Source organism: Mustela erminea, chromosome 1, assembly GCF_009829155.1.
Source record: "Mustela erminea isolate mMusErm1 chromosome 1, mMusErm1.Pri, whole genome shotgun sequence".
NCBI lineage: Eukaryota > Metazoa > Chordata > Mammalia > Carnivora > Mustelidae > Mustela > Mustela erminea.
This window is the reverse complement of record NC_045614.1, coordinates 152,555,513-152,579,662: the sequence shown is the minus strand read 5'-3', so window position 1 is coordinate 152,579,662 and position 24,150 is coordinate 152,555,513. Positions and strand designations below refer to the sequence as shown.

At 42.1% G+C, this 24,150-nt stretch overlaps 1 protein-coding gene across 4 annotated transcripts in view; it reads left to right on the top strand.

Annotated features, from left to right (window-relative positions):
* Window positions 1-203: 203 nt before the first annotated feature.
* Window positions 204-24,150, top strand: part of ZBTB38 (zinc finger and BTB domain containing 38) — a 76,204-nt gene continuing 52,257 nt past the window's right edge. The window contains exons 1-4 of one of the 4 annotated variants that reach the window (XM_032347217.1): window positions 251-745; window positions 1,905-1,979; window positions 18,225-18,290; window positions 18,881-19,244. The gene's annotated coding sequence lies outside the window, so the exon portion shown is untranslated. Of the gene's footprint in view, window positions 746-1,904; window positions 1,980-18,224; window positions 18,291-18,880; window positions 19,245-24,150 lie in introns of all 4 variants that reach the window. The other 3 variants (XR_004286843.1, XM_032347226.1, XM_032347201.1) reach the window with 3 other exon arrangements.

The following is a 24,150-nucleotide window of genomic DNA, read 5'->3' as shown; positions in this document are numbered from 1 at the left end:
CTTTTTATACCACCTCTCCTCCTTGGTTAAGGCAGCACCACAAAGAAAAAGGGGGATTCCAGAGGGAGAGGTGAGAAATCCCCAGAGAAACACCCTCTTCTGCTTCTCTCTTTGACAGAGAGTGACCAGGCCTCTGCTATGCAGAAGGGTGATGTCCCTTGGGGCGGCCTTGCTGAATCTGCCTGGGATTGTTCCGGAAGTAGGAAGGGCGGTTGGGGGTGGGGAGACAGCAGGAATGTTCTCCTGGCTTGCTGCTCCGTACAGGCGAGTGTGCTGAGAGGAGGGCCTCTGGACATCAAAGGTTCCTTTTGTCCCCTTCCGAGTGGCAGGGCAGCCAGGCCGCTGGCGATGACTCAGGCCTGGCCCTGACGTCACCCACGCCCGGCCACTGGCCTCCCTCTGCAGCCAGGAAACTGGCTGGGGAGTGGCACTCGCAGCTGCAGCAAATCTCAAAATAAGGAGGCAACTGCTTCTCTCCTCCTCCTCTCCATCTCCCCACAGCACACCTTTCTTTTCTTCTTCTTCTTCTTCTTCTTTTTTTTTTTTTTTTTTTTTTAGCCTCATGGAGGGTTTTGCTTGTAGATCAACTTTCAAAATGTAGGAAGTCAGAATGGGTGACATCATCAGAAAAATATGTGGAGCTGATCTCAACAAGAAGTGAAGAACCCAGAGCAAGAAAGCGGTTATAACTCCTGAGCCCAGGGAGCTGGCAACGTCTGGGTTTCGGAGGAGCCAGCGTCTCTGAGTAAGTGAAGGCCCACCCCTGGCCCCCCTCACTCAGCGCCCTATGCTGTGGGGCGCCATCTTGTTTCCTGACACCTGTGGCTTGGCAGGCTCCAGCCCAGCGGGAGGGAATGGGGTGCATTTGGGAGACCTTCCAAAGACAGCACCAAAGGTATTTTATCTGATCTCTCTCTTCTCACAGGACGAGACAAGAGTTCATTTCCTCTCAAAATAATAATAATAATAATAAAATCTCTATGTGTGTGTGTGTATGTGTGTGTGTGTGTACACATATGTATAGGCTGAAACCCTGGGGAAAATGGCCCAAGTCGTTCTTTCCCCGGTCAACCCTCTTGTTTTGTCTCCTCTTCCTCCTCCCGCCCTAGTACTCTGTTTTGGACTGCCAGAATGTTTGTTCAGAGTTCTGAACAGTTTGCTTCCTGGATCTTAAACCGGGTAATTAGACATGAAAAGAAACCCTGTTCTAGTCAAATATGTGCCCTATGCTGTCAAATAGTATTTTTGCACTTAACCTGGTAAAAGATGGTAGCCCTGGTAAGAAAACATCCGCAACCTGCCACCTTTCCAGAGCGTGTTTGTGGTTGCTCTGATTGTCATATTCACGCTCTTCCTTTGTTTCATCACCGTGTTTATAGAGAGCTTACTTTAATTCCTTCTTGTGCCATTGCATCTGGAATGATATTAAAACACAAAGACAGATATAATGTACCTCTGATGTCTGTTTTAACATCACCTAAAAAACTTAAGTCTTCACATAGCCTATAATTTTACAAGCTCTGAGAGTCCCTAAGTAGGAAAGTTAAGTTCCTGAGAGAGAAGTTCAAATGTGTACCTAAGAACTGCAGAACCCGTAGGTGAGAAATCATACCCAGTGTTCCTAGTTTCCAGTGTCATCCCCTGAGTCAGCGCCTCGTCTTGTAGAACTTACTTAGCGGAGTAGAATCATTCTTTACAAATTCTATTTTATAATGATTGGAGGGGGATGTAGTAAAGAAATCTTATTTTAAAGACAATAGGGAAGTTTGTCATTTACTGGAAAACAGTGGCAAATTCCGTTGTAACCGAACAACACAATTTAGAAAGTAACTATGTATTTGTTTTATAATTCTAATGTGTTTGTACATCTTACATTTATTTTTTGTACTATTTTAATATATCAGGTTGTCTTGAACTGAGACTCTGCTGAATTTCTGCTCTTCTGGCTTTAAGATCTGAATGCTGGGACCACTGATTTGGTGAGTGTCATTCGCTCCTAATGGCTGCTTAAATTTAAGTTTACCAATTCTATTCTCTTGGTTTACAGTAAAATTTAAGGAGGGGGAGAAGGCATGGTAACTTCTGCACACATGAAAAGCAGCGGTATCCAAAAGGACATGTAAGAGTTAGGATAAGCTAATTGCCGTAATGGACTGAAAAATGTATTCAGGCTCAAACACAACAGAAGTTTATTTCTTGCTTATGTAACAGGGTGTAGTGGGTCAACTCTCACACATTCCTTCAGAGCTACAGATTGAGAGAGGTTCCACCTTCTGCAGCGTGTGGTTTTCAAGGTCACCGGGACTGCTCTACTCCCCAGTGGAAGAGAAGAAGTGTGTGAAAATTGCACATGGAAGATTATCACAGGCCATGCCTCGAAGGGATGTACAACACTTGTACTGACATCAGCTTGACTAAAACCCAGTCACATGATCATGTCTAACTGCAAAGCATTCTGGGAAATGTAGTCCCCAGGGAGGCAGGCACTTCCCAGTAATGGCTCTGGGGAGTTTCTGGGTATGAGGTAGTCCTCTCTGGCACAGCATGATAAAGAACTGAGAGATGCTCAAGGGTAAGAGGGCAGAATGAATCAATGAGACAAGCAAAAATTTAATCAGATATTTAGTATTCCCTGACCATCTCTCTTCAGTAACATCTGGCCGTATCGGTAAGGAGCAGTGAGTGAGATTTTTCAAGACCTTTCTGTTCTTTCCAACCCTGAACCTTTATATGAGTTCTACCATGCTGCCAGTGGCTGGTATATGAAGAAGGACATTCTTCCCCTTGTTTTCCCCTCCAGGGTCCTCTTGGTCTAGGAACATTTTGGTTTTGTTTCCTGCTTTAGGGTCTAGTCATGCTAGTTGGATGAATTCTGTCCCCCCAACTTTGAGCTCTGGTAGCCTATTGGAAATCTTGTGGTTTCTTTAGCTCATGATTCTTTCTGCTCCTGGGAGCTTTCAGAAGCTACCCTGCCTGATCTACTCCAGGTTTGGGATGCTTTTTAATCTCGTGAGTATGGGTGGTGTGGGGGAGGTGGAATCCCTGACTAAGATGGGATCTTCACACCAAGTTATTAGAGAAACATTTAAAAGTAGATTTAAAAGGCTCAGAATGGAGAGATTAGTACAACCATAAGGCTTTGATACATAATTCTAGCTTTTTCTTCTCAAGAAAAGTTTCAAAACATACTGAAATAATGAGTAAGGCCATAACCCCTGTTTGGAGAACTCTGAATTAATTTTATACTTTATGTAGCCTTTTTGCCATTGTTGGTCTTAGCAGAGAATTCCCCTGCTGGTAAATACCAGAAACCATATGTTGGGTGCCTTATGATGCCCCTCAGACATCATAAAAACTTCCAGTAAAAATGGACTACATGTGCTTGCTTCAGCAGCATGTATACGAAAATGGACTACAGTCTTTGCCTGAGCTAATTCTCTAGTCTTATTGTTGATATCTGGATAGACACTGGTTTCTGATTGAATTTTGCCCGTGGACTTGACATTTCTGGCACCCACACCCATACCCTGGAGAACACATGTTGCCCATTGTGTGGGAAGGCCAGCTATTGGCCAATATGACACAGCCTTTCAGGCTCTCCGGGAGCCTGGTGCCTGGCCTAGTCTTTTGTTACTGCTGCCTTGCCTCTGCCCAGGGCCCTCCTGATGTGAGGGCCCTGGGCAGAGTAACCAGTAGAGGAAGCTAAAGAGAGGACCAAGTTGAATGGGGTATACAGAGCCTCTTAGCGTGCAGCCAGAGGAGTAGGTTGACAAGTGCTAGTTTTCAAAAGCTAGAGCCAAGTGGGGACAATCTGTTGCCCAATGTCCCAGTCTAACAGGGTCTGCCAGGAAGGACAAGGCCAAAGGCCATAGTCGAGGGGGAAAAGTGATGGGGTCCATTCTCTTGGGAGACTTGGTAGTCACAGTTTGTTAATTTCAACTACCATGTGATAATGACTCCTCAAAGCACTAAGTATGCAGGAATTGACATATGAATATGTGTGTGGAGGCGGTAGGCTGGCATCAACCTCCTGATTTCTGATGACTAGCTACGTTGATAGCACGACAAGGAGGGATGTGGAATCGCCAAATCAGAATTTCAGTATGTCAGCCCGATTCCTCCACAGAGTTGGTACAGCATGCTGGGTGACCTCACAGACACACCAACAAGGCAGGGGTAACAAGTATACACTTTGTAAATATTTTGATCTTCAACATTTTCAATAAAGTGTCAAAGTAGACATATGGGGAAAATTTGACTTTTCTGGAGCTTCCTTAACTTTAAGCTTATATTTTATGATTTAAAAAATTTTTAATTCTGTATGTGAGGTATAGTTAAAATTTGGGGCACCATATTCTTTTAGGAGCTTTGGTCACCTAAAGAGCTTAGCCTGGACCTGTTATCTGTGACATGCAGACATGAACTGAGCCCAGCAGGCTGACGAAGGCAGTGCCTAGACCCGTTGATTGTTTTTTATCCCAGGGATTTTATTCTTTTCATAGTGCAGAAGTATAAGCCCCCTTCTTACTCTGGGTCAGCATTTATGAATGTTCTCTTACTCCCTTTAGAGGGTTTTGCAACAAGGCCACGTCATATTCATCAAAGCAAAGAATTCATGGTAATAGGGCCTTGTAATTTCTCTTGCTGAAATCCCCCGATTTCTTGTCAAGAACGAAGCTGGAAAACACCACACTTGAAGACTTCATGGTTTTGTTTTTAACTCAAGAAGCCTCTGCTTTTCATCAGAACTTGAAAGCTTCCTCCCGCCTCCAAAATGGTATTTTTAAAGGATGTAAAACTGAGATTCTGTCAGGATAAATAAAGTATTATATGTGAAATGGTTTGGGCAACTTAGAACAATGTATGGCAAGTCAAGGTGTTGATGAAAATAATTATAATTAGAGTCAGCATTGGTGTTTTAGCTTTTGATAGTGGTATTAATATTTTAAGTCTCATCATCATTAAATGTTTTGTCTCTCTCTCTCTTTTTTTTTTTAAGATTTTATTTATTTATTTGAGAGAGAGAGAGAACACAAGGGGAGGAGAGCAAAGCAGGGAGAGCACAGCAGGGGAGAGGGAGCCTGACTCCAGGGAACTTGACTTGGGGCTCAATCCCAGGACCCTGGGATCATGACCTGAGCTGAAGGCAGTCACCTACCCCACTGAACCACCTAGGCACCCCAATTTTTTTTTTTTTTTTTTTTTTGTCTTTCTAAATTGACTTTCCTCTGAGGTCCTTAGTACCATTCCCTAACTAGCCACAGCATGTGGTATAAAATTTTCAAGGTCATCTGAAAGGTTTAACTGTAGGCCAGAAGTCTAACTGAGAGGATTCTAATCTTATTCTGAGAGAGGTTTGACCCTGAGGGGTGGGGGGAAATGGCAGTCACTGAAGTCTGTGAGAGAGGATGGGTTTGAGGCATCTCTCTGCCAAAAAAAAAAAAAAAAAAACCACACCAAAAATCCAAAAGCAAAAACAGTGTTTCCTGGCATTCTAGGGGGCTCCCAGTGCATTGGCCAAAGGAGGCCCTGAAACCAGTCCACAGAAGCATTGTGCTCGGGTAGTGTCTCCCAAATGAGAGTGGAGTCCATTGCCTGCCCAAAAACACCTAATCCTGAGGGCAGCCGTCTGCTTGGTGTTATGGGGCGGGGGATTACACACAGAGTCAACAAGCATGAGTTCAACCGAAGAGCAGGAAAGAAGGCGTGCTTTCAACTGTGAGCTCCCCTCTGTGTCCCAGATCCTATAGTCTGTTAGCTTTGGATGTAGTGGGAAGGTAGTATCTAGTGAAAGGACTTTCTCACTGACCCAAATTCCTTGGCATCAACTATACCAAGGTATTTCACAAAAGAGACTGTAGCTTAAAATTCACCCCAGGTACCAGACTGAGTCTGAACCATACTCCTCCTAAAATGCCACTCTTCCCTGCCTTTCACTCTACGTGAGGCAAATTCCTTTTTTATTTCTTTTAAAATATTTATCATTGTGTTTCAGATGTAAAGAGTCCTAAATACCTACTGTACAAGATCTGGAAAATACAGAAAAATATCAAGGAGAAAACAACAGTCTCCTATAATCCAACAACCAAGCAACAATTCTGTATTAACATTTTGATCCATTTATTTCCAATTTTTCGTGTATATATATATACGTCCATATATGTATATATATATATATACACATACACATGAATTACTTGACATTGTGTTTTTGTATTTTACATGCTTTTTCTCACCCTACTTACAATTATGTTGTAAACATTTTTCCAAGTCACTAAGTGGCCTATGAAAATTTGATTTTTAATGGCTGCATTTCCATTGCACTGATCTGTCTTAATTTATCCATTTTTTTGGATGGCCATTTTTATTGTCTTCAGTGCTCTGCTGTTATCAGTCTGTAAACATTCTTGTAGATAAATCTTTGTGCACATCTTAGGGGAAATTCCTAGAATTAAATCAGGAGGTCAAATGACTTGGTTTTGAGGTTCCTAATGCACACTGGTAAATTAGCCTCCTGAAAGACACCAGTGTCTATTTCAAAATCTAAGTCCCCTTTAGTTTCTCATGTTAAAACTCATACTTCTAGACCCCAGTGGCATCAGAAGCTCTGAGGAGGGAGCCTAAGATTATGCTTTTTAACATACCCTCCTAATCCTTATGCACGTTAAAGCCAGAGAACTGTGGATACATTGCATTCAATTCAATAAACACTCATTTCCACAAACTGGGAACCCTGAGATAGTATAGCTAAGCCAGAATTTAACTTAAAGGCTTTTATTTGGCCTCCGAATTTTAGATTTTTCCTTAATCGTGGTATGGTATAGTTGAAAGATTGTCAGCTAAGGAATCAGGAACCCTTACTGTAAATATGAAACAACTGAGACCCAGAATGGTTCATTTACTTCCAGGTGGTACTCAGAGATTTAGTGGCAGAAGTAAAACTAGAACTTGAGTAGACAAAGGGCCCAGAGCCACCCAATCTTGTGGCAGCAGAGACAAGGCACCAGCGAGAAGACAGACTCCTTAGGTGAGGCTCAAGCCTCAGCTGGGAAACTTTTATCTGCCTTATCAGAAGCAGGGCCATATCTCAGGACATGTGTGGGCAGCCCAGACCCCAGCAGGGGTGCCCACCCTGATTGCCTGACAAAACCAGATCACTGTGTGCCCTAAACCCTGAGGTGGGAACATTAATGCTGGACAGAGGAGGACATAGGGTAGCCACACAGATCCAGGCATAAGAGCAGAGTAGGGGCAGGGGGTCCAGAGTCAGAAGGCAGGAGAAAAGAGACCCACATTGTGATCAGATTTTGGTCAAGGCTGGCATGAGCTGGAAAAAAAAGACAAAGCCAGATCTTGAGGGGGAGCTGCAAAATTCAGCCTCAAGGATGGAGTCCCATTACATAACTTCATAGTCTGAGGAGGTGCCTGCCCTGAGCTGCACCTGCCTCTTGAAATTGGAGAGGTTCTGTGCATTGGGCTGCCTTCTGACAGCAGGTAAGTAGGAGCATCTGGCCGAAGGAGGGGCGGTGGATCCAAGGAGAGGCCCCTGCAATTGGGAAACTGGGAAGATTCTGTTACAACAGAGAACATAGTAAACAAACAACAACCAAATTTAGTTTTCTTTGATCGCCTTCTAAGAGGAAGTCTGACCTTCCATCTTGTGTGAGTAACTGCACAAGCCGATCCGACTACACCTATGTGTCCCCTGATGACATACGGCTGCCTTTCCTCATTGCACCAGCCTAGCTTCTGAGGGCCTCCCTTACATCATTTGTTTCAAGTTCAGCTTTCACAAACTGCTTAGCTCCTGTTGGTCCCTAGTTCATGTGCGGGCTCTATAAATCACCATTTGGATTCCTCCATGCCCAAACACATATCTCCCTCCTGTGACAGCACCAGGTGAAGGGCAAGAGCCAACCCCTGAAGGAACACCTCTGCTGCACCCTTTATTCATAGTAGGTGCCCGGGAATTTGCCTGTGATCACTAAGCTTCACTGCTTCTGGGCAGAGTCTTCATTATCTCTTGGCTGTTCCCACATAGGATCACTGCTCTCCTGATTTTTGGCCTTCTGGTCCAAACTCATAGAGCCAGGGTCAGGATGAGTATGGATTCTGGGAAGCTCGACAACCTTCCTTTAATGAGGGGTACAGCAGATGGAGGGAGGGTGACTTCCCAGACATGGATGAGGCAGCTCAAGTCATCACTATGATGTTGGCTCTACGCAAAGCCCTTCTCCCTGGCATCCTTTACAAATTCCTTGGCCGAGGCACCTCCTGATACTGAGTTCTAATTACTGGCAAGACCTGGATCCCTAGGCCAAGAAGGTCAATGTGGTGGTGATAGCAGTGCCTCCAGATTAACCCTCAGGAGGTAGATGCTGGAGTTCTGTGACATCCAGACAAGGTGCCCACATGCTGCTGTTGAAACATAGGTGATACACAGAGTAGGAAGTCCAAGGGCAGAATGTGTTCAGTGCGGCCTGTGATCTGACAACATGCCACTGGAGATCCCATCCTTCCCTGTCTATGCTGACTCCATGTCCACTCCCCACACCCCTTGCTAATGAGTAGCTAACTTTAGGAATAAAAAGCATTCACACAGCCTCTGGCCAAGGCTGCTGGACAACCCTGGCCCAGGCAAGTTCTGTCTCTCTGCTCCATGGCTGTCATATCATGGCTTTCATATCACTTCTTGGGAGAGTGATGTTGGTACCAAGTCTTCCTGTTGGGCCAAGAGGTACTGCCTCAAAGAAGTCCAGCATTCCCAGACAATGATGTCCCATTATTCTAGTCAGGAGCAACTAGACCAACCTAAAGGCTCACCCAATAGGAAGAGCCCCATTTTCCACCACTGAAATGTCACACAAGTATTTTCAGACAAGTAGACAAGTATTAGGAAAGCTGGAACAGTGAGGGATATCTGAAGCCTCAACACCCAAACTCTGAAGCCACCCTCCCCCCGACTTGGCCGCCATCTTGACTGGACCAGCAGAAGGAATCCCTACACATCTATCAGAATGGCTAAAATGACATATACTGATGTACCCATATGCTGGCAAGGATTTGGAGAAATGGGATTGTTTCTGCACCGCTGGTGGGAACAGAAATGGTGCAGACATTCAGGAAAAGAGTGTGACATGCATTTACCATACAGTCCCACTCCTGAGTGTTTACACAAGAGAAATGAAAACTTATATAAGAGACCATATATCAATATTCATAGTAGTTTTATTTCTAATAGCTTAAACCAGGAATCCAGCCAGATGTCCCTTACGGGGAGACTGGATAACAAAACTGTGGTACACCCGTACCATGGAATTCTACTCAGCAATAGAAGGGTACATATTCTTTACGTACAACTTGAATGGATCTAAAGGCACTATGCTGGGGGAAAGAAAGCACTATTCCTAGGGTTATTCAAAGGGTTACATACTATATGATTTCACTTGTAACATTCTCAAAGAGACAAAACTATAGTGATTGAGAATAGATCAGTCCCAGAAGTTAGTGCTGGAGGAAGATGTGACTCAAGAGGGTTAGCGTAAGATTTCTGTGTAGGTACGGCATAGTTCTCGATCTTGGTTGTGTTGATGGCTGCTCCGATCTATGCATGTGATAAGATTTCGTAGAACTGCACACACACATACAGAGCAGGTAAAAACAGATGAAACCCAAATAAGGTCCATATCTGAATTAATAATATTGCACCAATGTCAGTTTCTCACTTTAGACAAGGTACTATATAGACTAGTTTAAGATATTCTCATTAGGGGGAGCTGGATGAAGTTACATAGTTACTATCATATTTTTGCAACTTTTTGTGACCCTTAAACTATTTCCAAAAATGTCATTAAAAACAACTTCTAAAAACTTTTTTTAAGTTTAACAAAAAGGGGGGAGTGTTCCCTCACCCCCAAGAAAGGGGGATTTAGCCACCAATCTCTCTTTTATGAGCAACTCCTATTGTTTATTTTGCCACTTTTCTAATTTATGAGTAGGCTTCTACGGCCTTGACCTCTGCTTTTCAGAGACAGCCCACCTCAGATGGAATCAAACTATTCCATCTACTAGTATTCCAGTACTAACTGTGAATATGCCCCCTTTCTCCTTTCTGAGACTTGTAACTTCAAAGCGAGGTAAAGACTCAGAGATCTAAGAAATGGTCTCATGGTGAAAATCTAGGACAAATCATCCTTCTCTCCCCTACACAGTAATTTCTTTTCTGGAATGGCTCTTTGTCTTCTCTGCTCTTCATACAGATTACTCTCTTCACCTTTGCCAAATGGCCCCTCCTCTAATAGAAGGAGATTAACCCTTCCTTGCCCCCTTTCGATCTAATTCAGCTGAGGGGTTGCTTACAGCCGCACTGCTCTCCCGAGCCTTGTGCCACAGCTGAATGCTGCTGTGGGAGAGGGCTGCCTTCTCTTTGAAGCGTTTACACCTCTGTCGAACACCTTTTTGCCGGATTGGGCAGTGGGAAGGATGGTTTTGAAATTAAATTTATGGTGAGCCGCTTGGGTTTGCAAGTATGGAACTGTACAAGGCCATGGGCATTTAGGTCAAGGGGTCCTCCATGCTCACAACCTTAAGGACCCCATCTTCATGAAATTCTAGCATTATTTACTCCTTTGCTTTACGGGAGGGGTCCCCAGCATCACCGAAGATGGAAGCTGAGCATAGGGGGCCGATTACGTGGCATCCTGTCCGGATATGACAAGACACTCACACATAAGCCACTATCCCTCAGGACTGGCCTCAGACCCCAGTTTCCTGCCATGTGTTTTTAAAGGGGGCTCATCTCAAGGGACCACAGTGAGAAAGGACATAGGTGCACCATTCTTGGCCTGGCGGGGGTCTATAGATCAAGACAAAATGCTAGAAAGGTGACAGTTTGAACTGTTGATCTTCAGTAGGCGTTGGTGAATCTCCTAGCTTTGCACCTTTTGGTTTCAAAACCATACTGAACAACGGAAAATGAAACCTGCAACTTATTTTTAGCTGTTCATGCTAACTCATGAGATTTCTTTTTGCAAACCAAATAGGATAAGGGCACTTCAGCTGTCTAAACTTAATCTGATTGACTTAAATAGCAATCAAGCCTCCTCCTCTGATACTTCTCAAGTGACCCTTGGTCTCAGGTGATATGTTGGCCAATACTTACTCTTTTGCTTAAAATTGTATTTAGTTTACCTTAAAAAATTTAAAGCATACTATAACATTTTCTTCTGAGAGGAACTGAGAAACAAGTTATAAGCCCTGTTCCTGGTATCTATTCATTAATTTGCTTATTCTATTTTTTATTAATTAATAAATTCCATTTATTAAGTATCTATTTTCATGAAATCTTAGAATTTTTTTTTAATTGATTGAGCCAGTCCATTGCATTACAAAGAGCAGAATACTAGAAATAAGGACTAGGACTTTTATCCTGGTTGCTTGAGGTCTTCAGATATAACACTGTCTTTGAACCTGATTCTCTTCACCCCCAAGAAAGGGTTGAGGTGGCATCCCGCAAAGTACCTCCCCATCCTATAGTTCTATGAAACGTGCTTTGACAATGTTGAGGCCCATTTTGGAGGCAGTGGTGTTGCTGTCAGACCTCTCTTATCCCTGTCTCCCCTTTCCCTGTTGTAGGAGGGACAGATTTAAGCAAAGCCTGTAGTCTGCTTGCCAGACAACTTCCCCTCCATAAACAATTGTTTAAGTACCTGAAAGATTTCCCTGGGTATTTTCAGGCCCCAGGTCCATCCCTTAGTACATGGAGCAAGTTCTCCTATTTTAGAAAGTGGCATTGTGAGACAAAGCTAAAGATTCCCTTGGTAGTAGGGGGAGCAGAAAATGGACTCCCCGTTTGGTGTTGGTTGGTGAGTAACCCATATGAGCCCTCTTTACTGCACCAGACGGTGCTCTAGGTGCTGGGAAAGACACACAGATCTTGCAGTAAGCAAGCCAGAGACGCGATGAAGGTAGATAATTCAATACAACAAAAGCTCATTCTGCTTTTGTCTTCGGTCCGAAGGAAGTGAAGATTCATTGAGGTTTGCTAAACTGCTCTGGTGAGCTGAGGTCCACAGTCACAGCTGTCATAGCCTCTCTGAGCTGTGTCATTTATCCAGTAAAAGAGAAAGCCAGTGATTTTGTTCCAGGTTGAGCCTTGCAGTATTTGCTGCCCAGGATGAAAGGGTATCAGGAAAGGATTCTGTTCTCAAATGGGGAAGCTTTTACCAATCTGTAAGAATTCTTCCTCCTCCACTTTGATTCACATCCCACCCTCCATTTTCACCCTACTTTCCAATCTCTCTAGAAAGAAGAAACTCCGCCATCTTGTTGAATACGTGTTTTGCCAATGCAGGATCTCGTAAAACCTTGTTGTCCTACTTGCTCTCCCCTTGGCAAGTGGCAAGCAGTTGTGGCCACAAATGAATGTGTGACTAGGGATGCAGGAATGCTCTGGATCTCCATGTGCTCACAAGGGCTTTCTTGGGGCTATATTACAAATGTATTGAGAAATAAAATCAGGAATGATTCTGTTGTTAAAGTCAAAGCAGTGATATCAAAATGGTGGTGAGACGTGTGGAGGATATTGCCGGGAAGAGAGTCCTAGTAGGATTACAGTGGGGCAGAACATGGTCCACCAGAGTCTCCCTTGCAGCCGTAAGTCACTTACCACCTTTTCTCTGTTAAAAAACCTCATGGTTCACATTTCCTTTCTCCCTCCAGCTCTTTCCTGGACGGTAACCTCAGTGTGGTCCCAAAGGTTTGTAGCCTCATCCTTGCCATCAGGAATACAGTCCTTTCCCATTCTTACACAGATGTCAATGGATAGAAGTGAGACAGCTCATGTCTAAGAATTGGAGGCTTCCCAGAGTTCACATTCCTCAGTGCTGTCCGTCCATCAACCATTCACTCTACTGCCTCATGAACACCAAGCAACCTAATCCTCCTCTCGTATTCCCGGGCAGAGTGGAGCTGATTAGAAAGCCCTGTTTGAGAGCCATCTGGTTGGCATATAAAATTACTGCCAATGAGCTAGATAGTCAGCTGGCCATGTAACCAGGAGGCAGGACACTTGGAGTCCAGCTCTTGGCCAACCGACCTAAAAAGCAAGCTAGGCTGGATTTTTTAGAATCACAAACTGTTCAGAGCTGGAAGGGATATTAGGAGCAAAATGTATGGATGCTAACAGAGTGAGCTAATCATTAAAATGGTACATTTGAAACACTACCCATGGTTGAGGAAAAACCTCTGACTCAAACTTTAGGCTTTTGAAAAGTCGGTTTTTAATATATGTTGGAGAAGGAACTCGTAATACCAACTTAGTTTATCTATTCAGGCCAAATACATTATTTGTGAATGGAAACCAGATCAGTCTTGATTGTTACACTGATTTTTCTTTAACTGACAATTTAGATTAGCATAATCTAATAAACTGATAACAAATATACTCACAAATTGTGAATATATTATATATAAAAAGGAACAAGATATAATAGAGCAAATGGGCAAATTCACTTATTAAATGTGTGATCTTGGGCAAATGACCAGATCCTCTCAGTCCCAGCTTCCTCATCTGTACCAGGAAAACACACCTGGTAGAATGCAAGCTCAGATGGAAATGTAAGCTTTTCCACTTCTTTCACCTCATAAAACATTTCCAAATTACAAGAAATCTTTGATCCAAGTTGTTAGTCTGCTTTCTACTCTTAACTTTTCAACATGGTCCAATGGACAACTCCTCTTTTTTTATCTTTTGCACCTTATATCTTATCCAGCCTGTCTCCAGTTGGTGGCGTCCTAGATATCCACAATGCCCAGAGCCTGGGAGCCTGGTTCTTGTAAACCCAGTTAGGCCTGGCTTCAAGGAGAGGAATCCCCTCTACCAGGATTTTGCACAATAAGAAGATTCCTACATCAGGGCAGAATGTGGATGAAAGAGGTTTTATCCTTTGAGGATTGGTGGAAATATCTAGACTTTTGAATTGGTCAGACTTGGGTTTGAATCCTAACTCTACCATGTACTATGTAACCAGAAATCCCAATTATTTCCTTGCTCAAAGTGGACGATAACTAATGCTCACCTTGAAGGGTTATTAGGTTGGAATTAAATAATATAATATAGCTAAAATATTGAGTATGTAGTAGGTTCTCAATAAATGGTAGCTGTTATAGACCTAGCTCTGATCAAGGTAGAAAGCAAAAGTTCCCCCCTAGCTCTCCAGACAAGATATAGATGTTTGAAATAGCATTGGAATTTCCAAAAAATTTAAGTTAAAATATCAGCCAAAGCCATTTTTAGTCATTGATAAATTAAGTGACCACATTGTTTCCAGGGCTAAATACATTCATTATAGAGAGAGGTAACAGCTTCATAAAATTTTCCAAACTTCTTAATTCTAAGAATTTAAAGATTTTATTCATTTATTTATTTGACACAGAGAGAGAGAAATGACAAATAGGCAGAGGCAGGCAGAGAGAGGGTGGGGAAGCAGGCTTCCTGCTGAGCAGGGAGCCCGATGTGGGGCTCAATCCTAGGACCCTGAGATCAAGACCTGAGCTGAAGGCAGATGTTTAACCATCTGAGCCACCCGGGTGTCCCTAATTCTAAGAATTTAAACAAAAATGTTATATTTGCTGAACTTTTCATTTGTAAAAATTTAGATTAGAATGGCCTAACCTTATAACAACTTTACACCCAACTGTAGAATGTCCATATTAGGTGTAAATGGAAGCCAGCTGTAATTTTTAATGCAGTGAATGGAGTAAAGAAATGTGCAAACCAGTCCAAATGTTTATAAACCAAGGATTCCTCTGGGACTCAGTGCCCTGACTTTACTCTTTTTTTAAACATACAGAGCCAAGCTTTGTTCATACTTGAATTATGTACTTTGCATAAGCCATACAATTTAACTTTAACCCACAGGACTGAAAATAAAATGAGCTCAGAGGGCAGAACAAGACTGTGAGCAAGGAGGAGCGTTAATCAAAGTGAAAGACACGCCCCTCACTGCTGCCTCCATCCTGTCTGTCCTGTCCTTCGCTAGCTTCCTCCTGCCAGATTATTTAAGATTCCTTATACTTAACTCCTCAGAGGGGCAGAAACAGGTTGCAATTTTTATCCTGAAAAAGGGATTTGTCTTTTAATTTAATGTTTGCGTATAATGCCCTGAGGAGGTTGATGAGTAGCACACGATTTTTTAAAAAATCATAAGCAAATGCATACCCTTGCCACTTGCAGTTGTGACAAAGCCTAAGTAATTCAGGCATGAGCATGGTGTGTGTGTGTGTGTGTGTGTGTGTGTGTGTGTGTGGGTGTGTGGTGTGTGTTTTAAGTGCAAAACAGGATTTACTAGTGGAGAATGTCTGCCTAAACAAGCTCATCTATCTGAATGCTTTCAACTGCAGTTCAAATTTGTTTAACACAAGCAGGTTTGGTAAACGGGCCAAGTTTGCTCATTGGGCATTTTTAGAACATCACAAAATAAACCAATACGTGGCTCTTTGGCTCATTTTGACAGAGAGTGGACAGGGAACCCACTGGGAGGTTTGGAAACCGCATGCCCTGGCATCAGGTTTAAGAGTATCAGGAGGGGATGTGACCACATTCACCACCCTGTCCTTGTGAGGACGTGACACCATTCACTCATCTCATGAGTGCCTGATATGGCTTACTGTCCTTGTCACTGTCATTTATTATCCCAGGTAGAGGAGGGAGCGACTTAGTTCTATGTGGTCAGTGCTGATTCCATATCGTGTGTATTTAGCCTGCATGATAATATTTTGTGAGTATCTTCACATGATTGTCAGATGTTTTTCCTGGGGAAATATCTGAATAGACACTAATATCATCACATGCCTCAGTGTTCACTTCAACCTCCTCTCACCCCACTCTAAGGACCTTGCTTTATAGATGACCATATATTAAATTGGTACCTTGTAACTCAGCCTGATAGTCTCTCTGATTTTTGACCCCCATGGTAAAAAGGAGGAATTAGCCTAAGGACACTCCATTCTAATTTTCTGTTGCTGTCAATGCTAACCAGAGCTCATAGAGCAATGTTGTGGGGGGTGGGGAAGATGGTTCCACCATTGGTGTTAGACCAGGAGCTACTGTTTCCGTTAGAGCCACGTTTATTTCTGGAGTAGTTGTGGGGGAGAGATGTGCTCCAAAGAGAAGAGGATTCGGTGTGGTTCAGGTATGACTGACTATCTGGACAACCCAACCCAGAGACTAAGTACATGGTATAGAGGTGGGCTGGTGCTTTCCACACATTGAGCTGAAATCACTTGGGTTCTGGGAAAGGAAATAGAATAAAAGCTAGAAACAAAAGATTTGGTTGTGAAACCTAGTACCTAAGTTAAGATGTCTGAATACATTTTCTCCTTTAAAAAAATCCTGGGGAAATTGAATATTTTTGCTAACCTGGCTATTTTTAGCCAGTCCTTATAGAAGATCGAGGCGCTGGGAAGCTAGCAACCTCAGAAAATATTAATTCGTTTTGTACGTGTTAAAATTAATTAACATTAGTATATTCAGTGATACAACAAGGCAATTAAAGACTTTTGGAGAGATAAGAAGAAAAACATAGATATATACTCAAAATCAGGCTCATAAGCATTTTATAAAAATGTTGGCTTATATCCAAGATCTAAGGGTGGGGGTGAGTATGGTTTCTTTGTAGCTGAAGAAAGTGGAAAAGAATCTGCTCTATTTCCTTAAAAATAAAAGACTTCTTGTTTTATACAGCATGGTAAATGAAATGCTTTTCTGCTTTTTACCTGCCGGCAGTTTCTGGAGGAAATTTTTCTAGCAAGCTATGCTGTTTTCCTCTCTTCAGGGACATGGTGACACTGGTTTGTAGCAAAATAGTATTTGCTTATTAGGCATTTCTTCAAAATCCTGAATAAGCGGCTCTTTCCACATTTTTTGTTCCACATGTTAAACATTTCATTGCAATTTGAGCTTCAATTGTGTGTGTGTGTGCGTGTGTGTGTGTGTGTGTTGATAGGAAGTATTGAAAGGGGATGCATAAGAATTCTTGAGGGTTTTTGTTTAAAAAAATTAATTCCTACAATTATGTATTGGACTCTCTACAGAAGGCAATTCCAATTTATTACACAGAGCCAAACTAGATCTCATCAATCTTAAGCAGCGGGGGTAGGGAGGTGGTATTGAAGAAGACATGAAATTTGGTGTTTGAGTAGATGAAATTTAATTTTCGGAAAACATTTCACTCATAAAACGGATGGCACCCCAGTGTCAGCCCTGACCTCCATGATGTCAATGTCATCATGCAAGCACTGCTAAGATAAGCCTCCAAGTAAAACAAAGAAACATTGCGTTTTAGCACAACACCATTTCTTCTTTCATAGTATGTACTATGCATATACACACAGCCTTCTGATATTCCTGTTAATGCCTTGTTACTTTACAATATAGCTTTTGGAGAGGGAGGGAGGAGAAAAATCATTTTGCATGTTCTATGTTCTGAGCAAGCGCGGTAAGTATGCTGCTGCAATTCTTAACATTATTTAGGTCAGTATCCTAAGGATAGTTTTTCTTGTTCACCGTGGTCAGTTCTACATCCAAAGGAATTTAGCATCAATTTATTTTTCTGCACTGATTTTATTTGCTTCTAAGTTCAAGCAAATTCATTCACATCCTAATACAATTGCAACTGAGGAGGTATCTGCCATTCTGTACTGCAGATACATTTAGCAGGATACATTTACACGGCTTGTGGTTAGAGGTTATAGCACGGATACAGACAGCCCGATCATGCATTCTTCTACAAGCCTGCCGGCGGCATCACTTAGGATCTGAAAAATAATCTAGAAGAGCTATACCCTATATAACATTATTTTTTACTTTGCAATAGCATAACAGTTTTTTATTTTGTTTTTTTTTTGTTGTTGTTGTTGTTAGCAATTCTATGAAATTAATAGTCTATAAAATGCATTCCCAGCCGATACATACTGTATTGAAAGCTTTCTTCAAGAAGAAGATATGACAGTATTCATTCCAGCTTATTTTCTTCGTTAGCAAAAGGATTGTTTGATTCTCAGAAGCAAAAGGACACATTCATTGTGCAGCAGCTCTGCTCAAGTGTATGAAATGCCTTCTACTGTCTGGTTGCAGAATTTGGAGTTTGCTAAACAGTGTTTAGTGATTGGGCTCATCTTGCATCACCAGTTGATGACATTTTTCTTTGTTCCCTCCTACCCAGTTGAACCAAGACTCTGAGGCTGATATGCAATGTCACTTACAACATTAATCAGATACTGCATTTAAGGTGAGCTGTCCCTTGCCTCCTCCTTCCCCAGTGCTCGTGTGCTGCATGCAGTGCGTATCTTGCTTCTGCGAGCCTAAGATGGCAGGCAGGATTAGCCGTGCTTTTGCTGTGTGTGCATGCTGTGTATAGAATTCATTACACGTTGCCTAGTATTTCAGATGTGAGTATGTAAATGCTCGGTATGCCATATCATCTGGTAGCGAAGACTTGTTTTTGCCTCATTACAGCCTTAGATATTTCAACATCACCTTTCAGTTCCGATTCATTTGCCTCTGGATGTTTGCTTTTCATCACGTTCAAAATAGGATTTTTACCTTTTTTTTTTTTTAAACAAAGCCAAAAAAAAAAAAAAGAACCCTAAAAACAAAAACAACAACAAAACTCTGCTACCAGATGGTGTCTCTCCTTTCTTCTTGCATTTGCTGTCTTTTAAATAATGTATGTTGTATTGTTAATTAATGTGAATATCAAATTAAACACTTGAAACTTACATATTTATTATGCAGGTAGGAGGCAAGGTGGAATCTATTTTTAACTCTTATGCACTCCATGGTGTGCAGACAACTTGGTTCTCAAATTTGTATTTTCAGTGCTGGTATCAGTGGTTTGATTTTCAGCAAATGTGACAGTGGCCTTTGCAGTGGTCAGCTCCGGGCTTTGAACTCTCAGAGGAGGAAGGGAAAAAAATTCGGCACACCACCTCCTTGGTTGCAGCCTCAGAGAAACCTTGGATGAGAAACTTCTTTTTTTCAATCCTGTTTTCCTGTTGATAAATTCAGTTCTCGTGATCACAGTACATTCAAGCTGTTCTGCGTATGATTTTTTGTGTGTGTGTGACAATTGCATCTAAAACTTGTGAGCAAGAAGACGGAGAAATCAGTTGGTCTCCATCGCTTTACATAAAAATGGCTGAGTGTCTTGTCATGCTAGCACTGCATTAAGTGATACATACAGGTAGGTCGAAATTTGCATGTTTTCTAGATTTTTTTGAGCCATGCAGCAAGAATTTGAGATGGATTAAAATATGACTTTTGGAACAAACATTAAATAAGACAGCTGTAATTTTTTGGAGGGAGGGTATTAAATTGGATGGGCTTTCCTATTCAGATACTATATAAATATATAGCTTTGATAAACTCACAAAATGATTCTGCCATAAAAGTGAGATGATTCCTTTTTAAAAAAATCATCTATATGATAGGTGTGGCGCCATTAGACAACAAAAGAATTTTTTTGAAAAGTCTGTTGATTCAACTCCATTTTAGCTTGAAACTAAAAATAAATGGGTTTCTTGAGATAATTTCAAAGAGCGCAAACAAGCTTAATAAGAAACATTTAAAATATTTAAATTTTAAGAAGCGGTCTTTAAACGTGTTATATGAAAGATGAGAATAAAAACTTACATGCTTCCAAAATCAATTTTAGATAATATACAAGAATAAATATGCTATTTGTGTATCTATAATTCAGAGAGATGAGGAGTTACAATTTTTGAAGGAGGGAGTATTAAATGTAGATGGCCCTGTTAGAAGATAAAGAGCTTCACTGAATGAGAAAGAGTCCCTAGAATGGTTCATTGCAGACCATACAGCTGTGGCTCTGTAAGTACCAAATTCTGGCACTTTTCAAAATAATTTCATGGGTTCTTTCCTTTGAGCTTAACTTCCGAAATATATTTTAGTTTCAAATTAACACTGGGCCAGAACCTGTTTCCTTGGTAACCAAATCTTGTTTAAAAATGCAGTATAACAGATATGCAAAAGATTGTCTTAAAAAAAGAAACAAATGGTTAATGACAATTGTCCAGTTCTTTTTCCCTCTCTTAGGGAGTCTGGACTGGTTTTAGATGTTTTTAAAGGCGGTCTTCAAGCCTTAAAAATTAAGCCATATTTCTACACTTTATAGAGAAAGCTTGCACAGGGAGAGCTTTTTGCTTCCTCCTTTGTGCTCAGTACTTTCAAAATTAAGGTTTTCTTTGTAACGTGCTCCAGAATGCTGGTCAAGGTTTGTGTACAGACGTGTAGTTTCATTATCACTGGTTCACCAGCGCCAGTGAAACAAAAGGCATCTCAGAAATTCTCAGAATCAGAAAATGCTTGTGCTCTTGTTTTCCCTGATCCCCCCATGGGTAACCTCAGAGCTCTCGGTAGAGAAGGACCCAAGCCCAAGCCCACCCCCCCAATGAGAAGTACACATGGAGCCTTTGTGGGAACGTCTTTGTAGATATGTTCGGAGGAAGATACTGGCAAACCTGAATCCTCTATGAGGTTTGCTCCGATGTGAAGAACATCGAGACTCGGGACCATCTGTGTAAATAGCTGCTTTAGTCTAGCAGTTGGTCTAATATTCCAAAGCACCATGTGCAAAGTCAAACCTCTTCGGGGCTAAAGGTTTGTTGCTGCTGTTGTTGTGTTGTTTGGAGGCCAACGTGAATATTTTGTTTGGAGTCTTTCTCTGGCTCAATGATATTAGAACGTGATTCATCTCATAGTGATTTCGTTCTTTGGGCTTGCCACGAAATATCCCTCCTGGAACACCTTTTTTTTTTTTTTTTTTTTCCTGTTCGGGGGCCATTTTCCTTCTTGTTTGTGACTAAAAATGACTAAGAACATTCTGAATGTAGCATCAATCAGAAGATCTTAAACCGAAGGGAAATGTCGGAAACCTGATTCAGTCTTGCCTGTTTATTTCAGTATCAGTAGCATTAACAGTTGCAGGGGATCAAGCTAATTGTCATTCACTCTTGAGCAAATAACGAGGCAGGCATTTGTGATTAAAACACTATTGCTATTCAGAAAGATTACAACTAGAACGTCTTCTGTTTTGATAGGCCGGTACAAATCAATCATTTTGAACCTATTTGAATCTTAATCACGAGATTAGTTGGATGCAATGGGACTGTTTTACCACAAAAATGAATGCCCAGTAGATTCAACAGTGTATTTCTTCTTTATAAAATGTTGATCCTTTTATTGTTAACTCAAGCATGGTTGCATCATCTCTTAGATTTTCATACCTAATGATTTTTTTGTGGCATTATTCACTTATGGTACTCTTGTCTGCCTAAAAGAATTTTACACACAATTCAAGGAGGTTGAAAGCCAAATTAGACCGTTGGGAAGTGTACTGTACCACTGTCATTCTAATAAATAGACCAGTGAATGCAAGAGTAATTATTATTTATTACTTTGTTGTGTTTCGCCTTAATGCTTTGCCTTCATATTTCACAGAAATATTTACAAGGCACAAAGCTTTTCCAAACGTACCCATTTACAGTTATTATGGGATTTCCTAGTCTAGCCAAAAACACTTCCTGATGATCACAGAGATGGCACCTACCCCTTCTCATTGTTTAAAAGGCTGTGCTTAACCCATTTATACTTTTTGGCTAAGGTGGTTATACTGGGCAGGCCAGAGCAGGTGTGATAGAAAGAATGTGCAAACAACTGCTTTGTTCTCACCAAAACAAAATGAGCAAATCTGTGGTTTTCTACTTGAATGATTTATAGTCTTCAGTTCTTAACTCTTTTTCTTTGGAGAATAGGAAATTTTTTCTGAACCTTAACTCAGTGAGAATACCGATATTGCATCTCTTGCCACTACAGTTAGATTGATCTACTTCATTCATTTCCGTGGGTCCCCCTAGAGAGGCTGGTAGCCAGACCCTGTTTTAGAGCTGGCTGGCAGGGAAAGAAGGATCAATAAAAAGATCTAGCACCTTTATCTTTAATACCAAATCCTGCTAAGCTTCTGAGTTCCTGGAACCACGTGGTAGATTCTAACAACTCCCTTCCAGGGGAAATGCTGTTCTTAACAGCTTCGTTGGTAATTAAACATTTGACACATCTATTGAGCACCTTCTATATGCCAGGCATATTCCAAAGGCTGGAAATAGAGTAACGAGCAGGAGAGATCAGGGCCTGCTTCTCAGAGACCTGCCTCTAGTATAGTGGAGTGGTGGGGCTGGGGAAGTTCAAAAAATATTTATGTAAACGATTAAAGAAGACAAGTGCAAAGAAGAAAATTAAAATAAAATGTTAAAAGGCAAGGACGATATGTTGGGAGAAGGAAAACCACGGTAGAATGACTGGCCTTCCCGAGGAGATGGCATTTAAAAAGCAGAGACCTGCCTGGTAAGACGCAGCCAGCCAGGTGGGGTTCTGCGGGGATCATCACGAGGCAGAGGAGTGCGCATGCTCAGACTGCAAACTCCTCTCTTTGCGTAACCGCCATTGTCACGGGGCCAGGTCTGATAGCTTCGCGGGTAAAGCCTTTCCTAGGTCAGCTTCCGCTGCAGTGAGAAGGGTGGGCCTGGCCGGTGGCTGGTTTTGGTCAAATTCCCAGGACGCAGTGCCGGGGATGTCACTGCCTTTGACCCAGTCCCACCCTGAAGCCACCTAAGAAGGTGCAGTGGTGCGGACAAAATGCTGACATAGGTAGGTGTAGCACTAACCCCAGAAATCTACAGGAGAAAGGATTCTCAGAGATTTGTTTTTCCTAAGAACTCCAGAAAGTAAACTTATGGCCACACATTGAGATGACCATTTCCTTTAATTTTTTCCAAAAGCAAATGGTGGAAGGGTCTGTCCCATCTTGCCAGTAAATTTTCTCTGTCCTCTCACACCTAAAATTCTTCAGCTCTACAGATTTCTTTGCCTGACAGCGGCTTTCTAAAGACCCTACTACCTGGAGTGGTATTTCTCTATTTGAGCAAATAATACCAAAGAAATTCTTTTTAAGAACCAGATCTCTTTTATGCATTTTAGGTTAGTCTGCTGACAAAGCTCTGAGTACAAAGGGATAGGTTTGCTACATAAGTTAGAGACTGTTAAGACCCTTGGGGCACCTGGGTGATGATGTTGGTTAAGTGTCCAACTCTAGTTCTCATCTCAGGGTCCTGAGACTGGCCCCTGCGTTGGGCCCCTCAGTGCATAGTCTGCTTAAGACTCTCTGTCCCTCTACCTTTGCCCCTTTCACTCACTCACTCACTCTCTCTCAAATAAATAAATCTTTTAAAAAGAAAGAAAGGAAGGAAGAAACGATAAGATCCTATGAGGCTTTCAGAATGTGTCAGAAGCATCTTCTAAAACCAACTCGTAATTTAGGTTCTCCTGGGTGGCTCAGTCTGTTGAGCATCTGCTGTTGGCTCTGGTTAAGATCCTGGAACCCTGCTCCTCCCACTTCCTCTGCCCCTCCCCCCACTTGTGCGCACTCCCTCTCAAATAAATAAATATTAAATAAATAAAATTCGTAATTTAGTGGGTTTTGCTTATCATAAGTTAGAGATGGCCTGTCTGACCCCTCACACTTTAGTTTTGACTAACTTATGAACCGTTCCCCTGCGTGAAGCACATTCTAGCCCTTTATAGCAGTCTTGCCCACCAGTGGAAGAATGGGCTTCAATAATTCAGCTTACCTCTTTGGGCATCGTTTATGGAGCAGCTACGGTGTGACAGATGCCACTCCAGCCCAGGCAAAATGGAATATGACATGAAACACCCTTCGGAACTTCAACCAGGTTCCTACACAAGGCTAGAGCATCGTATGGACAGGCACAATTGTGTGTCCTCTCTGTTCCAGACAGAAGCGAATGGCATGCTGTTCTCCTAGGGGCCTTTTATAATGTTGCCTTGGAGGCCAGCCTTCAGTGTGGGGGCATTTCAGCTGATGGCAAGGGTAGTTCTTTCTGGGACTCGATGTCTTATCCTCATCACCTTCCCGAGATGTCTTGGCTCCTAGTAAGCCACCGTATGTCTGGCTGCCCTACTCCAAGCTGGTCTGCCTGCATTGGCCAGGTGACTTAAGTAACGGCTGCCACCCTTTTGCATTCATGAGCAGATGTTAAGTTGAGAAGCCCTTG